Genomic DNA, 19,053 nt, shown 5'->3' with positions numbered 1-19,053 from the left:
CTTGTTTCTGACCCGATTCCCATAATCTGAGAAGCTGTCATACCAAATATGATGATTCTAATTTTAACTTTGTGAATGCATATTTGTAAATTGAGTGCAATACTTATTTTTATTTAACTAGAATTGCTATATCTCCACATTGATATTTTTGTGTGTGCTGAGCAATCTTCTTAATCAATGTCTTGTGATATGTATATATGTAATAGTTTATTTAGATATTAATAAATCCTTTCTATTATATATGAGTTTTTCATTAATAAATAAGTTTACAGCTTGCTTTGGCCAATTGGCTCAGTGTTAGCATGTCATCCCAGTGTGTAGAAGTCCCAGGGTTGATTCCTGGTCAGGGCACACAGGAGAAGTGGCCATTTGCTTCTTCACTCCTCCCTCTTCTCTCTCTTTTTTCCCTCTCTTCCTCTCCTGCAGGCATGGCATGAATAGTTCAAGCAAGTTAGCCTTGGGTGCTGAGGATGGCTCCATGGCCTCACCTCAGGTGCTAAAATAGCTCTGTTGTTGAGCAACAGAGCAGCAGCCCCAGATGGACAGAGCGTCAATGGGTCAGGGGTTTGCTGGGTGGATCCTGGTTGGGACGCATGCAGGAATCTGTTTCTCTGCCTCCCCTCCTCTCACTTAATATTAAAAAAAGGAAAAAAAAATAAGTTCACAATGTATACCAAGCTTACACTCACATGCACACACACACATACACACACACACACACACACACACACACACTCACTGTAGTCCAGTCATCTCCACAGTACACCATGTTCTTCCTCACTTCTGGTCTTAGCATCTGCTTACACTTCATCCTGGAGAGATTTTCCCTCAATCTTTCCTCTCCAAATAGTCATTTTTACTGCAATGTCTAATTTCAGGTTCAACATTCCTTTCTCTTAGAAATCTTGCCATGCTATTAGCTGCCTTGTATCTCTCTTCAAATACATTCATTTCCAAGATGAGTACCTACTATTTCTGGTTTTATTTACTCTTCGCAAACAAGCCTGTAGGTTGATTTTTAATATCTGCATCCTTGGTGCTTTATCACAGTATCGTGTTCATAGCTGGTTGTTAACAAATATCTTTTGAATGAAAGGAAGGAGGACAGGAAGGAAGGAAGGAAGGAAGGAAGGAAGGAAGGAAGGAAGGAAGGAAGGAAGGAAGGAAGGAAGGAAGGAAGGAAAGAAAGAAAGAAAGAAAGAAAGAAAGAAAGAAAGAAAGAAAGAAAGAAAGAAAGAAAGAAAGAAAGAAAGAAACAGGCAGAAATTGTACCTTGAAGTAGTTACTGATTGTTCATTCATTCCTTTGTTCATTGTGTCTTTCTTTTTCTTTTTTTTTTTTTTTTTTTCATTTTTCATTTTTCCGAAGCTGGAAATGGGGAGGCAGTCCGACAGACTCCCGCATGCACCCAACCGGGATCCCTCTGGGGCATCACTCTGTCGCAACCAGAGCCATTCTAGCGCCTGAGGCAGAGGCCACAGAGCCATCCCCAGTGCCCGGGCCAACTTTGCTCCAATGGAGCCTCGCTGTGGGAGGGGAAGAGAGAGACAGAGAGGAAGGAGAGGGGGAGGGGTGGAGAAGCATATGGGCGCCTCTCCTGTGTGCCCTGGCCGGGAATCGAACCCAGGACTTCTGCACACCAGGCTGACACTCTACTGCTGAGCCAACCGGCCAGGGCCCATTGTGTCTTTCTTGATGAAACTCTAATATTTCATGTAGTCTCCCTTCTGACTTTCATTTCGGAGCTACCTTCAGCCCTAAAACCTGAGTGTATTTGGGCTAATCCAATTCTGTAGGGTTACTTTTTAATCAGTGAGGGGGTAACCATTAACATGTGATACAATTATAGTCGTTTAAACATGAAATGAAGTCCTGGGAAGATACAAATTTTTTTTTAACTTTTAGGAAGACCCTACAAGAAAATATTCCCTTTTTGTTCTTGATATTGTCAAAACTACATGTAATTTCTAGCTCAAGAAAAACTTGCAGGCTCAGAAGAGTCTGTCAGCTAGAGTGGTCTGCATTATGCTACAGGAACAGTAAACCTGGAAAATCACAGTGGCTTCATGATTTCACTTGTACGTGGAACTTAAAGAACAAAATAAATGATCAGACAGAAACAGACAAATAGATACACAGAAGAGATTGATGATTACCAGATGGGAAGGGGTTTGAAGGGATTAAAAGCAAAAATTTGTAGTTACAAAATAGTCACAGGGATGTGAAGCACAGCACAGGGAATATAGTCAATAATTACTATACTATGGTAGTAACTATATACATAGTGTAGTAACTATGTATAGTGCCAGGCAGGTGCTAGAATGATCAGGGCTATCACTTTGTAAATTACATAAGTATCCAACCACTGTGCTACCCACCTGAAAGTAATATAAAATAACATTGATTATCAGTTGTAATTAAAGAATAAAAAAATAAAGTATATCCGTGTGTGTGTGTGTGTGGGGGGGGGAACAATGGCTTCAAAGACCAAAGTTTATTTAAGTTCACTTAGGTGTTCTTCCTATGACAAGTGACTGAGGAATCCAATGGTACAAAGGGTTCATTGCAACACAGTTGCAGAGGCGGAAATAAGAGACCATGGTGAATAGTGCTCTGTAAGTGCTTGGAGGTGACCAGCATCCCTTCGACTTAATTACAGTGCCCAAAGGAAGTCCCATGGCCATACTGAGTTCAACAGGAAGGGATGTATATCAGCGCCCTTTTAGAGGGGAGCATCAGACATTTGTGAAAATGAACACCAACTACCCAAGGGAGCAACACAGAAATATAAGGAGAGCTCAGTCCTTGATGAGGTTCTTGAACTGCCAAGTTAACCAACTAATGAAGTCTTTCTACCTTTGGAATTTTAGTGTGAGATGAAACCATGTTCTTGTTTTCTTTGTTTTTTTTTTTTTATTTTTTTATTTTCCTATTCACTGAAGACTGAAATATATGAACTGTTTGAACCTTATTGCAATGTTCTCATTGGTTTCTCTATTTCTGTCATTACCTAGTCAAGTGAAACAGGTTTCTTTTTTCTTATCCAAAAAATGGTGTATTTTATTCACTCGATCAATGTTTCCCTCACTTTCCATGTCCCTCTCCCATCTAAAACAAAAAATTAGAATTTCAATCTCTTTTGATCAGGACTTTGAGATCTTGACCTAGTCTTCCCACAACAACAGCATCCTGTCCCCCTTTCCTTAATATCTAATGCTCTATTTTTCACTCTATTGAAAGCCCCCCTCATGCCTGTCATATCTTCCTGCCTCTGACATGTCAACTTCATGTCATCTTGTGTTTGGTGTTATCTTCCTTTCACTTCTAAATGACAGCCTGTCCATAAAAAAGTGTAAGAAAGTAATATTCCCTCTCACATCTGTCTCAATATATCTTTTTCACAGAGATAGAAACTTAGATCTATCAGATTAAATTCAGACCATGACAAAAATAAGTAGCAGTTATATATAACAATAACTGAACATAATTATGGTCTCATAATTTAGTACTAACTCAACAATTTATGATGATTTAAATGATGTATGCACAAAGGACATATTTTACCCAATGGTTCTTTTTATGTATTATTTGAAAAATTGTAATTCAGTTTTCTACCTCCAAAATATAAATTGTCATTTTGGAAAAGACTAATTATCAGATAATTGTGGACATTCACCGATTTCAAAATGTCTTTTTTAGGTAATTCTATAATTAAAAAAATTAAGAATTGATAGAATTAAAATTTAAGAAGTTTAATGTAGCTTAAAAACCTAAAAAAATAATCACTGTTTTAGATAATAATATTAAATGATGTATTAGCAAACTGAAAAGGTGATCATCTTTAGAAAAATTATTTCAAGTATTTGGTGCTTAAAAATAAAACATAATAAACACATAAAATAAAACATCTTTTTGTCATTAAAATGAGGCATACCTTTTTTGCTAGTAACAGTGTTTTCAAAATTCTACAATTAGAGCTCCAATTTCAAAATCCTGACCACTAACTAGGTTAATTTATACATTTCCACATAATTCTAAATTGCTTCTACATACACATTAAATATTTATTGGCTACCTAGTAGAAAAAAGAATCTTAAATACATGCACAAATAGGTAGAAGTGAACGGTCATATGAAAGAATTTAAAAATAATACTGTGAATCACTGATTACATTTGGGTAATCAAGAAAGCATCTCAGGGCCCTGGCCAGTTGGTTCAGTGGTAGAGCGTCGGCCCTACATGTGGAAGTCCTGGGTTCAATTCCCGGCTAGGGCACAAAGGAGAAGAGCCCATCTGCTTCTCCACCCTTCCCCCTCTCCTTTCTCTCTATCTCTCTCTTCCCCTCCTGCAGCCAAGGCTTCATTAGAGCAAAGTTGGCCCCAGGTGCTAAGGATGGCTCCGTGGCCTCCACCTGAGGTGCTAGAATGGCTTCTCTTGCAGAGGAGCATCGCCCTCGGTGGGCATGCCGGGTGGCTCCCAGTCAGGTGCGCACATGCAGGAGTCTGACTGCCTTCCCGATTCTAACTCCAAAACAATACAAAAAAAAATAAAAAGCATCTCAGAAGAAATCATATTTAAACTAGTATCTGAATCATAATTCTAAAAAGTTGAACTTATAGAAATAACATACTTTTAAATTCCCTGAATGATATTTTGTTTCCCTTCAAATAGATGTATATAAACTTACCTGATTTAATTTTACCAGTCTCCCTTTACATTACTTTCAGTTATAAGAAAATGTATTTGGATTCTGTCAGCTTGCCAAAGTCAGAATCACTTAAGCCTCAATGCTTGATGTATCAACTACAAAATTAGTTCCAGGTGGGAAGCAATATCTTGACTTACAAGAACATAAACTAAGGTGTGAGTTCATTAGCCACATACAAAATTTAAAGCCTGCCTCCAATCCTTCCATCATGAGAGTCGATCTGTTTGAGAAACTAGTATTATCCTATCAAAATATCTGTATACAAATGCATTTTAGATGATAATTTTTATATCAAGATCCACTATTAATATTCGAATCCACTTCTAAAGGCTTGTGAATTATATTTACTGTGCAGCTGTATAGCTTTAGATCTTTAGATTTATAGAGGATCACACTCTGACATAATCTGAAGTACTGTGTATTTTTTATTTGTTTATAGAATTTATTAGGGTGACATTGGTTCACTAAAGCATACAGGTTTAGATATACAACTCAACAAAACATCATTGGTACTGCATCGCATGCCCATGGTCCAAAGCAAAGTCCCTCTGAGTCCCCATTTGACCCCCTTCCCCTCCCCCCCCACTCCCCCTCCCTCTCTGGCTATCACCATGCTGTTGTCTGTGTCTGTTTTCTCTATCTATATGTTTTCTACTTAATCTCTTCACTTTCTTTCATTCAGCCCTCCAAACCCACCCCCACCCACAGCTGTCCATCTGTTCCGTGTGTCCAAGCCTCTTTTTCTATTTTGTTCCTTAAATTCCACATACAAGTCAGATCAGATGGTATTTGTCTTTCTCTCACTGGCTCATTCACTTCGGATAATAATCTCCAGATCCATTATTTTTTACATGTTCAATTTTCATTCAGATTTTTCTCTGCTAAAACACAGACAGTTCACATCATCATTATTTTTTTCTGTCTTTCTACCATTACAATATATTGAAATAAGCTTGCTCTGAAGGTCCACGTGGACTATCCACCTAATTCTCTTTTCAAAGGTAGATTATTAACTCCTTTCAATGAACATCCATTTGAATGTCTTCCAATAGGACATCTGTAAGCAAGTTACAAGAGAAAGTGAGATTTCAGAAGCCAGCATCAGAGAAAGGCATGGGATCATGATGTGGGGTCCCGAGCGCCTTCACCCTGTGCTGCCGCATGTATTCAGGGAAAGAACTGGAGGGGAGGGTGTCATCACAGGAGTGACAAGAACTGAGTGTAGAGTAGCAAAGGCCACAGCTCTGACAATTCAAGAAGAAACCCCTCTCTCTCTAGGGAGTAAAATGGGGCTGGTGGTAAATTAATAAAATATTTTTTTATTTTTAATTTTTTTTAAAATTACAGTTGACAGTCAATAGTTTTTGTTTCAGGTGTACAGTCTCTAGTGGTTAGACAATCACATACTTGACAAAGTGGTTCCCCGATATTTCCAGTACCCCCCTGGCTCCATCCATAATTATTACAATATTACTGACTATATTCCCCACGCTGTGCTTTACATGCCCGTGACTATTTAGTAACTACCAGTCCGTACTTCTCAATCCCTCCACCTTTTTCACCCAGCCTCTCAACCACCCTCCCCTTGGGCAACCATCAGTCTGTCCTCTGTATCCATGAGTCTGTTTCTGTTTTGTCTGCTCATTTATAGTGTTCTTAATCAAATAAAGTGTCAAAGAACTTGTGAATTCTGAGAAGATAATGCCTAGCAATAAATTGATGAGAGAGCTAGCCATGGCATACCGTTTTGATAAAATAAAAAGTGCAGGAGTAACTTACAAGTAGGTTGGCCATAAGCAATGTTCACGGCCTCTCTGGTACTGAGTGGGGAAAGCAGAAGAGACATGAGAGAGACGGTGTGGGAAGAATTTTATGTATAGTAGGTACTTAGTGAATAGTAATCCTTTTCACCCTCAACTAATTTAAAAAAATCTTTGTATTAATGAAATAATTTTACTTCTAAACGGAAATCCAGTTTTCATCTTTATTAGAATAGAAAGTAAAGGTATCCTATGAGCAAAATGAAAATATGTTTGGCTACAGATAAAACGTGATATGTTTTCTCATATAACACAATGTGGGCAGGTCAGGTGTGCCAAACTCAGTGGGAAGCAAGATTCCCGCCTGTCCCAGCATGACATGATGCCCTGACATGTATCATGTGTATCTCCTCTCCTAATGCAGGGAGCCTGCTCATATTTCATTGCTCAGATTATATCCGCGGTCTTAAAACAGTTACTGAAAAGAGGAAAGTTTACTATACTTGATAGTTATACTGGGGCAGAAACATCTGGAGGGCTGGTATAATCCCCGGTTTGCTGGGTCCCAGCCCCTGAATGTCTGATTCAGTAGGTCCTGAATGGCTGGTGCTGATGTTGCAGGTGTGGGGGCCACTCACTGAGGACAGGCTGTGCCCAATGCACATGCACCTTCCAGGCCTGAGAACACAGTGGCCAAGCAGTAAAGCATGAATGCTTGAACACCCATGGTCTCCTTTCTCCCTTCTGTCTTCCTCCTTTCTTTCTTTGTACATTTTCAAAGATTGTTTTTGTTTACTAACTCCACTGACACCAATCTAAGAGGATTGTACAAGCCCAATGATAAAACATTGGCTATCTGAGGAATAATTTTGCTAAATCCCAAAGGTGTTTAAGGAGTTACAAGGAGGTGCATAATTCCTGAAAGAAAGCCATTACTTTGCAAATTCGTAATGACTCTTTTGTCAAGCTCTGCCTTAATTTTGAGGCAAATTCTCTTGACAGATCAAGAAAATCTTTCATTAAATGTTTCTTCCTTGTTATTCCAAATAATAGAATTGTGTTGCCTATTACTATCTCTCTGTAAAAGAATAAGGTATATAATCTGGCCTTTGAAAATTATATTCTAAAAAGAAGACATGAACGATGTCTTTCTAAATGTGATTTGCGATGTAATTCTGTAAAATCCTGTGATGAGGGCATAACCTGCAGGATGACCATGGGGCCAGTGGAGGAACCATGGCAAGATGCCCAGCCAACAAGAGTCCAACTGCCCATGCACATCTATGAGTCAGTTCCCAGCTCCCCGTGGGCGTTACCAAGGTTTAAGTATCATGGGCGCCATATTTATTTAAGGGGATGGAGGTTTGCAGGACAGCTGTGAGGTCCCAGGAATCTCCCACTTATGTAACACTCATATTGTCAGGGGTCCCGGGTGGCACACGGTTTGGTTTGGATGTTAGGGACCGGGGAGAAAGGGGGTGGTCAGTGTGGGAGCCCCCCTCTGCCGTTTCCTCGTCCTGGCTCCTCACAGTGGTGGCCAGCAGTGTCTCTCCGGGTCCTGCCTTCCAGGCCACACCTTGTCCCCACCTCTGCTGGATTTCCACCTGGTCTGCTCGGGGTTCTGAGTTTCCCAGAGGCCAGAGCCTGCTCGTCACCAACAAGGTCATCTCAAAATTCACTTTCCATTAGATTTTCTCCTGAAATAATGTACGCTCCATACTGTTTTGCCTTTTGCTTAACTTCATAGAATATCGTGGAATTGTCATCACGTCAACAGATAAGTGGCTGCATGTTATACGTAATAATGATAGATTTTATCTGATTACCTTCCTATGACAGATATTAGTATACAACCATTCACTGTTAACAAAGACCAGAATGCTGTAATTAATGTCCTCACCCATGCAGCATTTTGCACAATTATGTGGATATTTATAGAAAGCACTTATGGAAATAGAATGTCTGGGTCAGAGTTTATGTGCACTCTTTAAAAGCCATGATACAAGATAAGGTGCATCCTGGTTTAATCCTCCGCCCCCTGTTAGAAACACAGTTGAGTCCCTCTCACAGCTTAAGCCTGCATTGCCATATACAACATGACTCAGTATTGAGATAGAGGTATTGCAAAATAACTACAACAATTCTAGTGAACACCAATCACCACATGGCTAAGATTTTATTTTCTTCTGATGAAAACTTTTAAGATCTACTCTTTTTTTTTTTTTTTTTGCATTTTTCCAAAGCTGGAAACGGGGAGGCAGTCAGACAGACTTCCGCATGCGCCCGACTGGGATCCACCCAGCATGCCCACCAGGGGGCGATGCTCTGCCCCTCTGGGGTGTCGCTCTGTTGCATCCAGAGCCATTCTAGCACCTGAGGCAGAGGCCACAGAGCCATCCTCAGCACCCGGGCCATCTTTGCTCCAATGGAGCCTCAGCTGTGGGAGGGGAAGAGAGAGACAGAGAGGAAGGAGAGGGGGAGGAGTGGAGAAGCAGATGGGCGCTTCTCCTGTGTGCCCTGGCCAGGAATCAAACCTCGGACTCCTACACGCTAGGCCGATGCTCTACCACTGAGCCAACCGGCCAGGGCAATATCTACTCTTTTGGCAATTTTTTTGTGTGTACATGTGACAGACAGGGAGAGGGACAGACAGAGACAAACACACGGAAAGGGAGAGAGATGAAAAGCATCAGTTCTTTGTTGCGGCATCTTAGCTTTACATTGATTGCTTTCTCATATGTGCCTTGACCGCAGGGGCTACAGCAGAGTGAGTGACCCCTTGCTTGAGCCAGTGATCCTGCACCCACACTGGTGAGCCTTGCTTAAAGCAGATGAGCCTGCGCTCAAGCTGGTGACCTCGGGGTCTCAAACCTGGATCCTCTGCATCCCAGTCCAACGCTCTATCTACTGCACCACCACCTGGTCAAGCACTTTTGTTAACTTTAAACATACAGGACAGTATTATTAATTTTAGTTATCATGCTGTATCTTACATCCTCAGCAATTATTTATTTTATAAATAATTAAAATTTGTGCCTTCTCACTGCCTTCACCTATTCTACCTCTATTTTCCTACCACCACCACCATCTATCTGTCCTCTGTATATATGAGGTGTTTTTTGTTTTTTTTCCAGATTCCATATTTAAGCAAGATGACACAGTATTTGTCATCTCTCCTCGTCACTAACTCACTTAGCAGAAGGCCATCAAAGTCTATCCTCATTTTCACAAACGGCAGGAGGTCCTCAGTTTTTATAGCTAAATAATATTTCATGATATATGTACCACATTCTCTTTATCCCTTTAGCCAGCAAGGGACACTCAGGTGGTTTCCATGTCTTGGTTATTATAAATAATTCTGCAGTGGACATGGGAGGCAGAAACATTTTTGAGATAGTGTTTTCATTTCATTCTGGATAAATCCCCAGAAATGCAAATGCTAGACCATAATGGCAGCTCTGCTTTCTAATCTTTTGAGGGACGTCCACACTGTTTTCCGTAGTGGCTGCACCAATTTACATTTCCACCAGCAGTGCACGAGGGTTCGCTTTTTTCCACGCTCTTCCCAACGCTTATTATTTCTGGTCTTTTTGATAAGTCATTCTCACAGCTACGAGGTAATGTCTCATTGTGGTTTGGATTTGAATTTTTCAGGAAATTAAAGGAATATCCTTGGATTTTTAAAAAGTATTTAATGTTATGAGGAACTAGGGATTATTTTTTATAGTTTTAAGAGAGATGTTTTCTACAATGACCATAAAACTGTCCAGTAGATTTTAACTAAAAATGAGAGGCAACATTAATAATCTGAGACCAATTAATGTAACCTGTTAATTCATAGCCTGTCCAATGTTAATTATAACAAGATGGATTGGAGAGTCAATTAAATTCACTGTTTCTTCCCAACACAGTCCTCTTGCCCCAGGACTCTGAGCTATGTTCACGTGGTTCCAGATGGTGCCAGGAACAGTGTGAGTGCAGCAGCACAAAAACTTCCCTTAAAAAATAATTAAAAGCAGACAGTCTGCTGACTTGGACTGCTTTTGCCATTTTAGCAGATGAACAACTCTTCCCACACTTACTATATTTCATTCTGCGCTTGTGGACATGTGACTTCCTCTTTCGGGAAGTATACCTAAAACTTCCCTTTGCATAATGTGGGAGACATGGGTGATTCACTCAAGGACATAAAGGGTGGTGTTGTCTTAGCCACTTCAGCCACCCACACATGCCCCTTCCATTCATGGTCATATGCTAACGCTGGCATGTAGTTGCAGAACTATGGAGTTCCAGATGAAGAGAGGCATCCTCTGCATTCTTGTTGAAATGCTTGTCTTCTGTCACAAGGCTGCTGTTCTTCTGCCCTTATTGGGGTAGATTATAAACAATGGACTCTGCGATCTTTTGCAAGGCACCCTGGGACCCACAGCATATCCACTGCTTGCTAAGCAGACGATACCTGGCCACAGTAGTAGATGGGACACACATAGACTACCCCGCTGGTCAGACCATGGTCCAAGTCATGCAACGGAGGTTTCAGGTAGAAGATCTGAAACAGACTCTCAACCAAAAAGAACATAAGGTGCCTTAAAGTCACCATACACTAGATAGCTTCCGAATAGCTCTTTATGGAGTATGTGTATGTTTGTGTGTGTGTGTGTGTGTGTGTGTGTGTGTGGCTTTTTCTCTTTTGCTAACATATGGCTTTACTTGAGATAAAAATCTTTGCATTTTGAACATCAAAATCAATTAGAAAAATGTAACCGTTAAGGAAAGAAAAAATGACCTAGAAGACAATGTGCTCATCGTCGTGGGTATAATTGTATATTTTTTTATGTGTCTGCTGAACACCTCTCAAAGGTTTAGAAGTAGCCACAGCAAAACCAACCAAGCACCAAGGTAGGAGTTAGTCCAAGTTTATTGTGCACACACCAAAAAGACAGCTTGCAAACTGGGAGCTCGCGGGTGAAATGTGGCGTGGGGCTCAGGGGCATATTATTATCAGGCAGCTCTGGATTGAGGGGGCAGTGACAGTTTATTCTGCAGAATGACTGGTCGCAATGGGAGACTTTTCAGTGGTCATCTCGTGTTGACCTTGGAGAATGATTCAAGTTCCACAGATGATTTCCAGAGGTGTAAGCAAGAAATGACCAAGGCTCAGTTAATCTTGCAAAATCGGCTGAATTCAGCTGTGTCTGTGTGACAGAACTGATTCTATCTGCTCAGGGAACCTTTAAGGTTGGTCTTCATTTGCTTTGGATTTTAAGAATTCAAATAGGTTCAGCATGGGCATGTGTGCATGTGTTTGTATATGGGCACAACATCTCTGAAGCTTGGTGTGTAAGTATTAAGCTTCCAGCTGATGCATCAGAGAACTATTGTATAGTCAGGATTATATACTGAGATATGTATTAGGATATATATTCTCTCCAGTGCTCTCTAGTGTTGAAAAGAATGTAGCTATCTTCTTTTGCGTAAGGTCAGTTCGTGAATGGTTGCAGGGGTCCCCAAACTTTTTACACAGAGGGCCAGTTCACTGTCCCTCAGACCGTTGGAGGGCCGCCACATACAGTGTTCTTCTCACTGACCACCAATGAAAGAGGTGGCCCTTCCGAAAGTGCGGTGGGGGGCCAGATAAATGGCCTCAGGGGGCCGCATGCGGCACGCGGGCCGTAGTTTGGGGACGCCTGTTAGGGAATATTTCAGAGGCTTTAGTGTAATGTCCTCAAAGCGTACTTGCAATAGATAGGTGATTTCACATGCAAATACAAACAGCAAAGAAAGATTTTTTGTTTTTAATGAAACATAGTCCTGGCTGTCAGTGTGCCTGTGAGAACATCCTGCTTGGTGGCAGCTACTTCTGGGGTGTTCTAGTCCCTGCACCTGCTCCTGAGACAAAACAAACAAACAAACAAAAACCCCATTTGTTCCCTGGTTAAAAAGACTGCCCCAAGATAATGCCAAAGAGTTGGAAATTTAAAAAATAAAAAATAATTGAATTACTTCTCCAAGGGGTTATTAAATAACAGAACACATTCCACATTTGGAGTGTTAATTTTTAACCATAAGTACTCCAGTCAACCAAACTGGAGTTTCTTCCCTAATTTTGCATGAAAACAGAACTGTTTGACCAGCAAGGTTCATACATTGTTCCCTGCTCTGACTAACACTGCCTTTGGGGTGGGCGTCTCATCTTTGATGTAGTTCTTTTGTGAAGATACAGATGGATTTTTTTAATTGTGTGCAGGAATAGTGGACTGAATTGTGGGCTAATCAGAGATGAACATGGCAGGAGGGCTCAAGGTTTTTATATCATCAGGGCCATTATGCCTGTGAATAGTTTTAATAGCCAAGTGTTTGTTGGATGTTATAAATAAATCTCTGTGCTTGTCAATATAGGTTTAAAAAGTTGCTTGGGACTGAACCATTGGCAAAGAAATGATAAAATTATGTAGGATTCAAGGGCTAATGAAGCATTGGTTCCCAAAGGGCTGAGCCAGAAGTCTAATGATGTAATTTAAAAAATGGTTGTGGTCTCAAGGACAATCATATTATTTGCACCTCTCTGCAGCAGAATTATTCTTGCCAAATCATCAACCTCTGGCTTGGCCAGGTGACATTAGCTTTGTTAATACCTTATGAGCAGAAGCTATGTGTGCCACTTACCCTGAGGGTCTTTGAGAGCCAGAACAGGGCTCAGCCATATCTCTTTTTTTACAGCTGACTGGCATGGTCATTAAAACCACAACAAAATGATTTTAAATTATATGAAATCAGCTCCAGTGACAGAAGTAGAGATTGAGAAAACTTATATGAGGCTAGAATGATGGTCTTGAAAAGTTTGGTATATTATGTCCTGTAATGCCTTGGAAGACAGATGAGGTACAGAATGAGCTTGTGGTTTTCAGGTGAATAGGTATGTGTCTGGTATTTCCTGTTTGCTATCAGTGCATTTGACAGGTATCTAAAAGAAAGATGAACTTAGAAAAGTACTGTTGAGTTTTCAAAGAGATAGGTAAGATGATATAGAAATTTAAGTAGTTCTGTGACTTCCTGGGTCTGATTGTCATTTTCAAATGGTAGAATATAAAACTATGAATGCCTTTGAACAATAAAGGTCAATTAAAGTTGAGTTTTCTAGCAAGGACCAAATGATAACTCCAACCTTGTTATTCTTTTTCAAGATTGTTATAGCCACTTGGAGACTTCTGTGGTTCCATACGTTTTTGGATTATTTGTTCTAGTTCTATGAAAAATGCCATTGTTATTTTAATTATTTGTCCCTTCTATATGGGTGCATTTATTGCAATTTTCCTTTCCTGTTTCACTACAGTATACTGGGTGTGGGGAAGAAGGTGTATGACTTTCATTTTGAGTACATAGATTTCTGGAGTAAGAGAATATATACTGAGATCTGATAGAGATTACCAATAGATATTTGACATTGAGACAAATGCAGTGACAGGAAGATTGCTTGGGTAATATTTCTTGGGGCAAAGGTAAAAATTATTTAATGAAGCAGGGAGGAAAACATAGTTTGTGACCAAGAGGAGGTGCTACATTATAGTGTAGGTGAGTGAGTGTGAATGAGTATGTGTGTGTGTTTTAATATTCACAGTACTTTTTTGTGGGAGGAATACGGTCCCAAGCATGGACAGTAGGCATGGTCCTGTGATTTAGTTGGCTGATGACATTAGTGCTGCTTTCCAATAGAATCTGTTAGAACTGCACTTCCATATGGAGAAATATTTGGATAGATTTCATATTTAAAGGCTAGAAATAGATGCATAGACTTAGACATTCAACACACAGAATATTTCAATGGTTTTCACCTTTACATCCCATCAGTTGATCACTAGAGATGACTGACCCAAAGCACTGTTAACTCGTATGGATTCTCTAATCTGGATTATTTGACTATGGTGGTCAGACCTTCAGTTTTTCTCTGATAAAGATCATCACTATTTTGGGTGGCTGGGAATAAAATATTCTTCATGGAAATAAGATTTTGCATTAGATAGCAGTCAGCATTTCCACAATTTGACTTATCATTGAGGAGGAAAAAATTCTGCTGAGCCTTTTAATTTTATAGTAGCAAATTCTTCAAATTTCAATTAGTAAAAAATTAATGTTTAATTACAACTTGCAAATACAAAGTTTCCTCAAGTCAACAGGTTTTAAATAAATGAAAATGAGATATTAATCCTCTATACTCTATAAAGAATAGCTATTTTAGTGCCATAAGAGAAACCTCAGAGTCTGATTAAAAAAGCAAATCAAAAAAATTTCCTTTTTAGATGAGTTGCTTTTCTTTAAGCAAATTATTTTTAAATTTTTGATTTATATTATTTTCTCATCATTTCATTGAAGTTTATTTGAGAATATATATTACATTATATAATGACAAAATTTAATTGGAACTTAGTTACCATAATACAGGATCCATTACATACAGACCCATATTAAAATACCAAAATAACCAACCTTCTCAATAAGTCTGGTGGAAAAAGCAATGTAATGAATAATATGATAATGCAATAGCAAAGTTATTAGAGACAGAACAGAAACCTACTGACCAACAAGTATAGGTCTCTAGTGCATAAGAAGCAAAGAGTAGAATATAAACAATTACTAAGACACATGGGTGCTTTGTTCTGGAGACCTAGTATAAAGAAATCTAAAGGACAAAATTAGAAGGCTTGCTATAGAATCTTTTAAATTTTATAAAGCAATATCACATCGCATACGAAAAAGAAAAAAAATGTAACTATTACCCCAACATAGTATCATATTATTTCAGTATACTGACTTCAAACACCTAGGCAGTTTTATGCATCATTGCGGTCATTGTTTGCAAATAATACACTTCACTTTGTCAACTACCATAACCAGTTTCATGTTGCTGTGAAGTTTCATAGTTGGTATTTCAAGGGCTGGTATAATATTTGTTTCCTTAGTTATAAGTTTATTTAATCAATTAATCAAACCTTATTGAAAGTCATTTGGATTTTTTTCTCCCAACATAACACTGCCATGACTACTTGTATGTAGAGACCACTTTTCCTATTGGAAAAAAAGGTTTTGTACAAGTGGAGTTCTTTGGTTAAATGATATGAATATAATATGGCTCTTCATATATACAGTATTACCAATTTTCTATGCTTCTCAGAGATAGGTCCAATTGGGGAAATGCTGATGTCATCAAACGCAAAATCTTAATTTCAACTTAACTGATGCAAAAGTATGTTAAATATAAAATTATGTATTTATAAAATCACTCAATTTGTTAAGTTGCTAATTGGATTTACTTTTAATTTCAGATTTTTCCTTTTGCTAAACTCTCTTCCTTTAGTGTACACTTCAATACTTACTGTTGACTTTTCTCAGGTTTTTAGGAATAGCTTCCATAAATAAGAGGACTTTCAAGACAGTCGATACGTTGGGTTAAAGTCAGTGTAAGTCAGGGGTAAAGTAGTGCCTAACCTGGAAATGCCCATACTTCACAAACCATGCTCCAGCAGAGGAGTGTTAGCACGTAGTAACTGCAAAATGAAAGTGCTACAGCCAGGAGAAGACTTGCCTACCTTTGAGATGATGTTCATGCTTTGTGTAATTCACAGACTTCTTCATCAAATTCACATTTATTGGTCTAGGTGCCCAGTAAAACTCTAGATATAAGATTATAGAGATAAGAGAAAATATATTATCAGTCTAAGGGTTAAACTTTAATGCCATGACTTCCTAACTTGGCTGCACAGCAGAAAAAAACACTTCAGAAGATTTTTTAAATACTCATATTTGAGTTGCACCTCAGGTAGGGCCTATGCATGAGTATATTTTAAAACTTATCAGATCATTCTAATGTCTAGTCAAACATCAGAACCACTGGTCTGATGGGAAAAGGCTGCCACCAGTGAGTCTCAAATTCCTAATGTCGGTCCCCACTGAACATATGTATTTGTGATAACCGATTTTGCTGTAGAACATAGATTAAATGGCTAGCTGTCGAAAAGGCTCTTACTCCACTATAATTGGTACCTGCTAGACTTATAATACACAAAATTAATGTAACAAGTCTTCTACATTTGGTAGAAATGCAAGAGATGAAAAACCTCCTACGCAGATAGAAAGAATGAGAGCCTATTGAGCACTCTAAGGTTACACCAAAATTGTTAGTGATTTGCTAAACACACTGTCATTGTGGCTTTACACTTAGCTTGTATCATCTTATTATTACAGCTTAGTTCATTCTGGTTCTCCTTTTAATGCCTTCCGGTGTCAAAAAAGGTGAATCTTTTCAAAAGTCTGATATCATCAGCAGTGGTGAATGTGGGAGACACTTTGTTTAAACCTACAGAACATTAACTATCTAAATTAATAGCTGATTTTTAAACAAGGCTTTATTTGAAAGGACACAGACATCTTTTCATAGACCTAAATATATTTGGGTAAAATATCGTCATTTACACCCTGCTAATTTTAGGATGGCATGGAAGCGATAGACTGAAATTCACATCATCTACAAAAAAGATGTAGTGAGTGTTTCAGGTAAGATCAGAAAGAAATAACAAGGAAAAAGGCCATCTGCAGGTTCACCTGGGGATACAGGCCTAGACCACAAACCCAGGATCAGAATTGAACTGTAGAAATCAGCCCAGTTCATTTAATATTTATTACTTCATAACCTCTATCTTAGAAGTAAAAATATACTTGGGTTTTTACCAAGAAGAGGCGTTTAGTGTAGCAGGGGATATTCAAACATAAATACATATAATTAAATGTAAGTAAATATCAAGACGGTGCTATTCACAGGGTTCCCAGACACAAGATGCCATGTTTCTCTTCCTTTTGTGGCTTGGGGGTATTTGTAATCATGTGGTTATTTATTGTCTGACACCCCACTTGGTGTAGATGGGCAGGACCAGCTCTGTCTGTTCCTGTAACTGTGAGAGCTGTCCCAGATGGCTCTAAAATAAAGACAGCACAAACACAACAACCCGAGCAGGAGTCCAGAACCGGGTGTTTGTGTATTTCTCATCTAAGCCCTTCCAGTCATTTCATTGCACTTTCTGCGGTTGAAGGTTACCCTTTCCTGCAGTCCTTCCTCACGATCTTGCCCTCTGCATGTCACCAACCTCCTCCGTCGTCCAGCACGTCTACTGTGCTTCAGGACTCAGTGACCAGCCTAACCTGCCGTGCGCAACGCATTTGCAGCTGAAACGCGGACGCGTTGTGTGTGCGCAGAAACGACAGCCCGAGATCGGAGCCGAGGAAAACCAAGAAGTTTGAACTGCGAAAAAAGGTTCACGCCACACTGTTTTGTTAGCTTTTCCTCTCCTGGCATTCAGTGCTGCTCTCTTTGTGAAAGTGCAAACCCTCTTTGGATTTCTTTGTTAGTGAAAACAGGTGCCAACGTAGGTCTTTGGTGTGAGAATTTCCCTGGGGAAGCGCCGCCATCACCGTGGGAACGTGGATCTTTCCTAAGAGTGGAGGGGAGGGACGGAGATCTCCGGGAAGCAGGGGACAGTCTGCTTCGTGTGGTTTAGGATTAGGAAGGTTCTTAGGAACGCTCTACGTTCAGATAGTGGGGGAGACTTGCGTGTAGGTAGGTACACACGCATACATGAATATCGAAAGATTTTATATATAATGTTTAAAATAAACCAGCTTCCTTAAAGCACACATTCTACTGTTGCCCCTACAACATTTTACTCTCTCCTTTTACCATAAACAACCTTGAAAGAGATGTATTTAGTTATCTTCACAGCCTTCATTTTCTCCTAACCGCGCAGTTCATATCCTGTTCACGGCCTCTAGTCCAAAAGAAAGATTGCCAAAGTCAGAGGTGTTCTCTACCGTCTTAAAACCAGCGGTCTAGTCTCAGTCTTGATCTTTCTCAATGTATCATAATTATTGGACATAGCCAATGAATTGCAGCCTGGATTTACTCACGAGGCTTCTAGAAAAGTCAGCATTTCTTGGGTCTCAGCTTCTTCTGGACACATCATCTCAATCTGGTTGATTTCACTTTCTACCTCTAATTCTACGTGTGTGATTCCTCAGTTACCCTTTCACATGTCTTTGCCTGGCTCCACTCATCCCAAAGGTGGTATCTTTAGACCTCATAGCTTTAGATGCCGTCTGTATGCTGATACCTCTCAAATTCATATCTTTCAACTGGCTCCTCTAGTTATTCCATTGCTCAAGGAAAATAGTTCCCATTGTTGACCTCTCTCTTGCTCCCCCACTGCATATAAAATCAATCCTCACATTCTTAAAGTCTTATATTCCTAATATATCACAAATATGACCACTCGTTTCCAACCCTCATGATGGCCAGCCTTGCTTAAGACATTATCTTTGTCTCTTCCACACTAATACAGGATGTTAATAGGGTATTGGGAAACTCTTGACTTTCTCTTCAATCTTGATGTCAACCTAAGCTGCTCTGGAGAATAATCTGTTAAAAGTCCCTTCAATTTCTACATGCTGTCAGTCCATTTAATGTGTGGTCAATTAGAAATCTCTGTTATAGCATTTGATTTCTATATCTCTACTATCAAACTGCATTTACTTTTAAGTACT

At 39.5% G+C, this 19,053-nt stretch overlaps 1 protein-coding gene and 1 non-coding gene across 5 annotated transcripts in view; both read left to right on the top strand.

Moving 5' to 3' along the window:
• The window catches only part of CCDC102B (coiled-coil domain containing 102B), a 197,273-nt gene that overhangs the window by 135,293 nt on the left and 42,927 nt on the right, over nt 1-19,053 (top strand). The window lies entirely within an intron of this gene.
• On the top strand, nt 4,200-4,275 carry TRNAV-UAC (transfer RNA valine (anticodon UAC)). Its single transcript has one exon. It is a non-coding gene; the product is annotated as a tRNA-Val (tRNA).

This window comes from Saccopteryx leptura, chromosome 11 (genome assembly GCF_036850995.1).
Source record: "Saccopteryx leptura isolate mSacLep1 chromosome 11, mSacLep1_pri_phased_curated, whole genome shotgun sequence".
Taxonomy (NCBI): Eukaryota; Metazoa; Chordata; class Mammalia; order Chiroptera; family Emballonuridae; genus Saccopteryx; species Saccopteryx leptura.
This window is presented reverse-complemented; position numbering and strand designations above follow the sequence as displayed.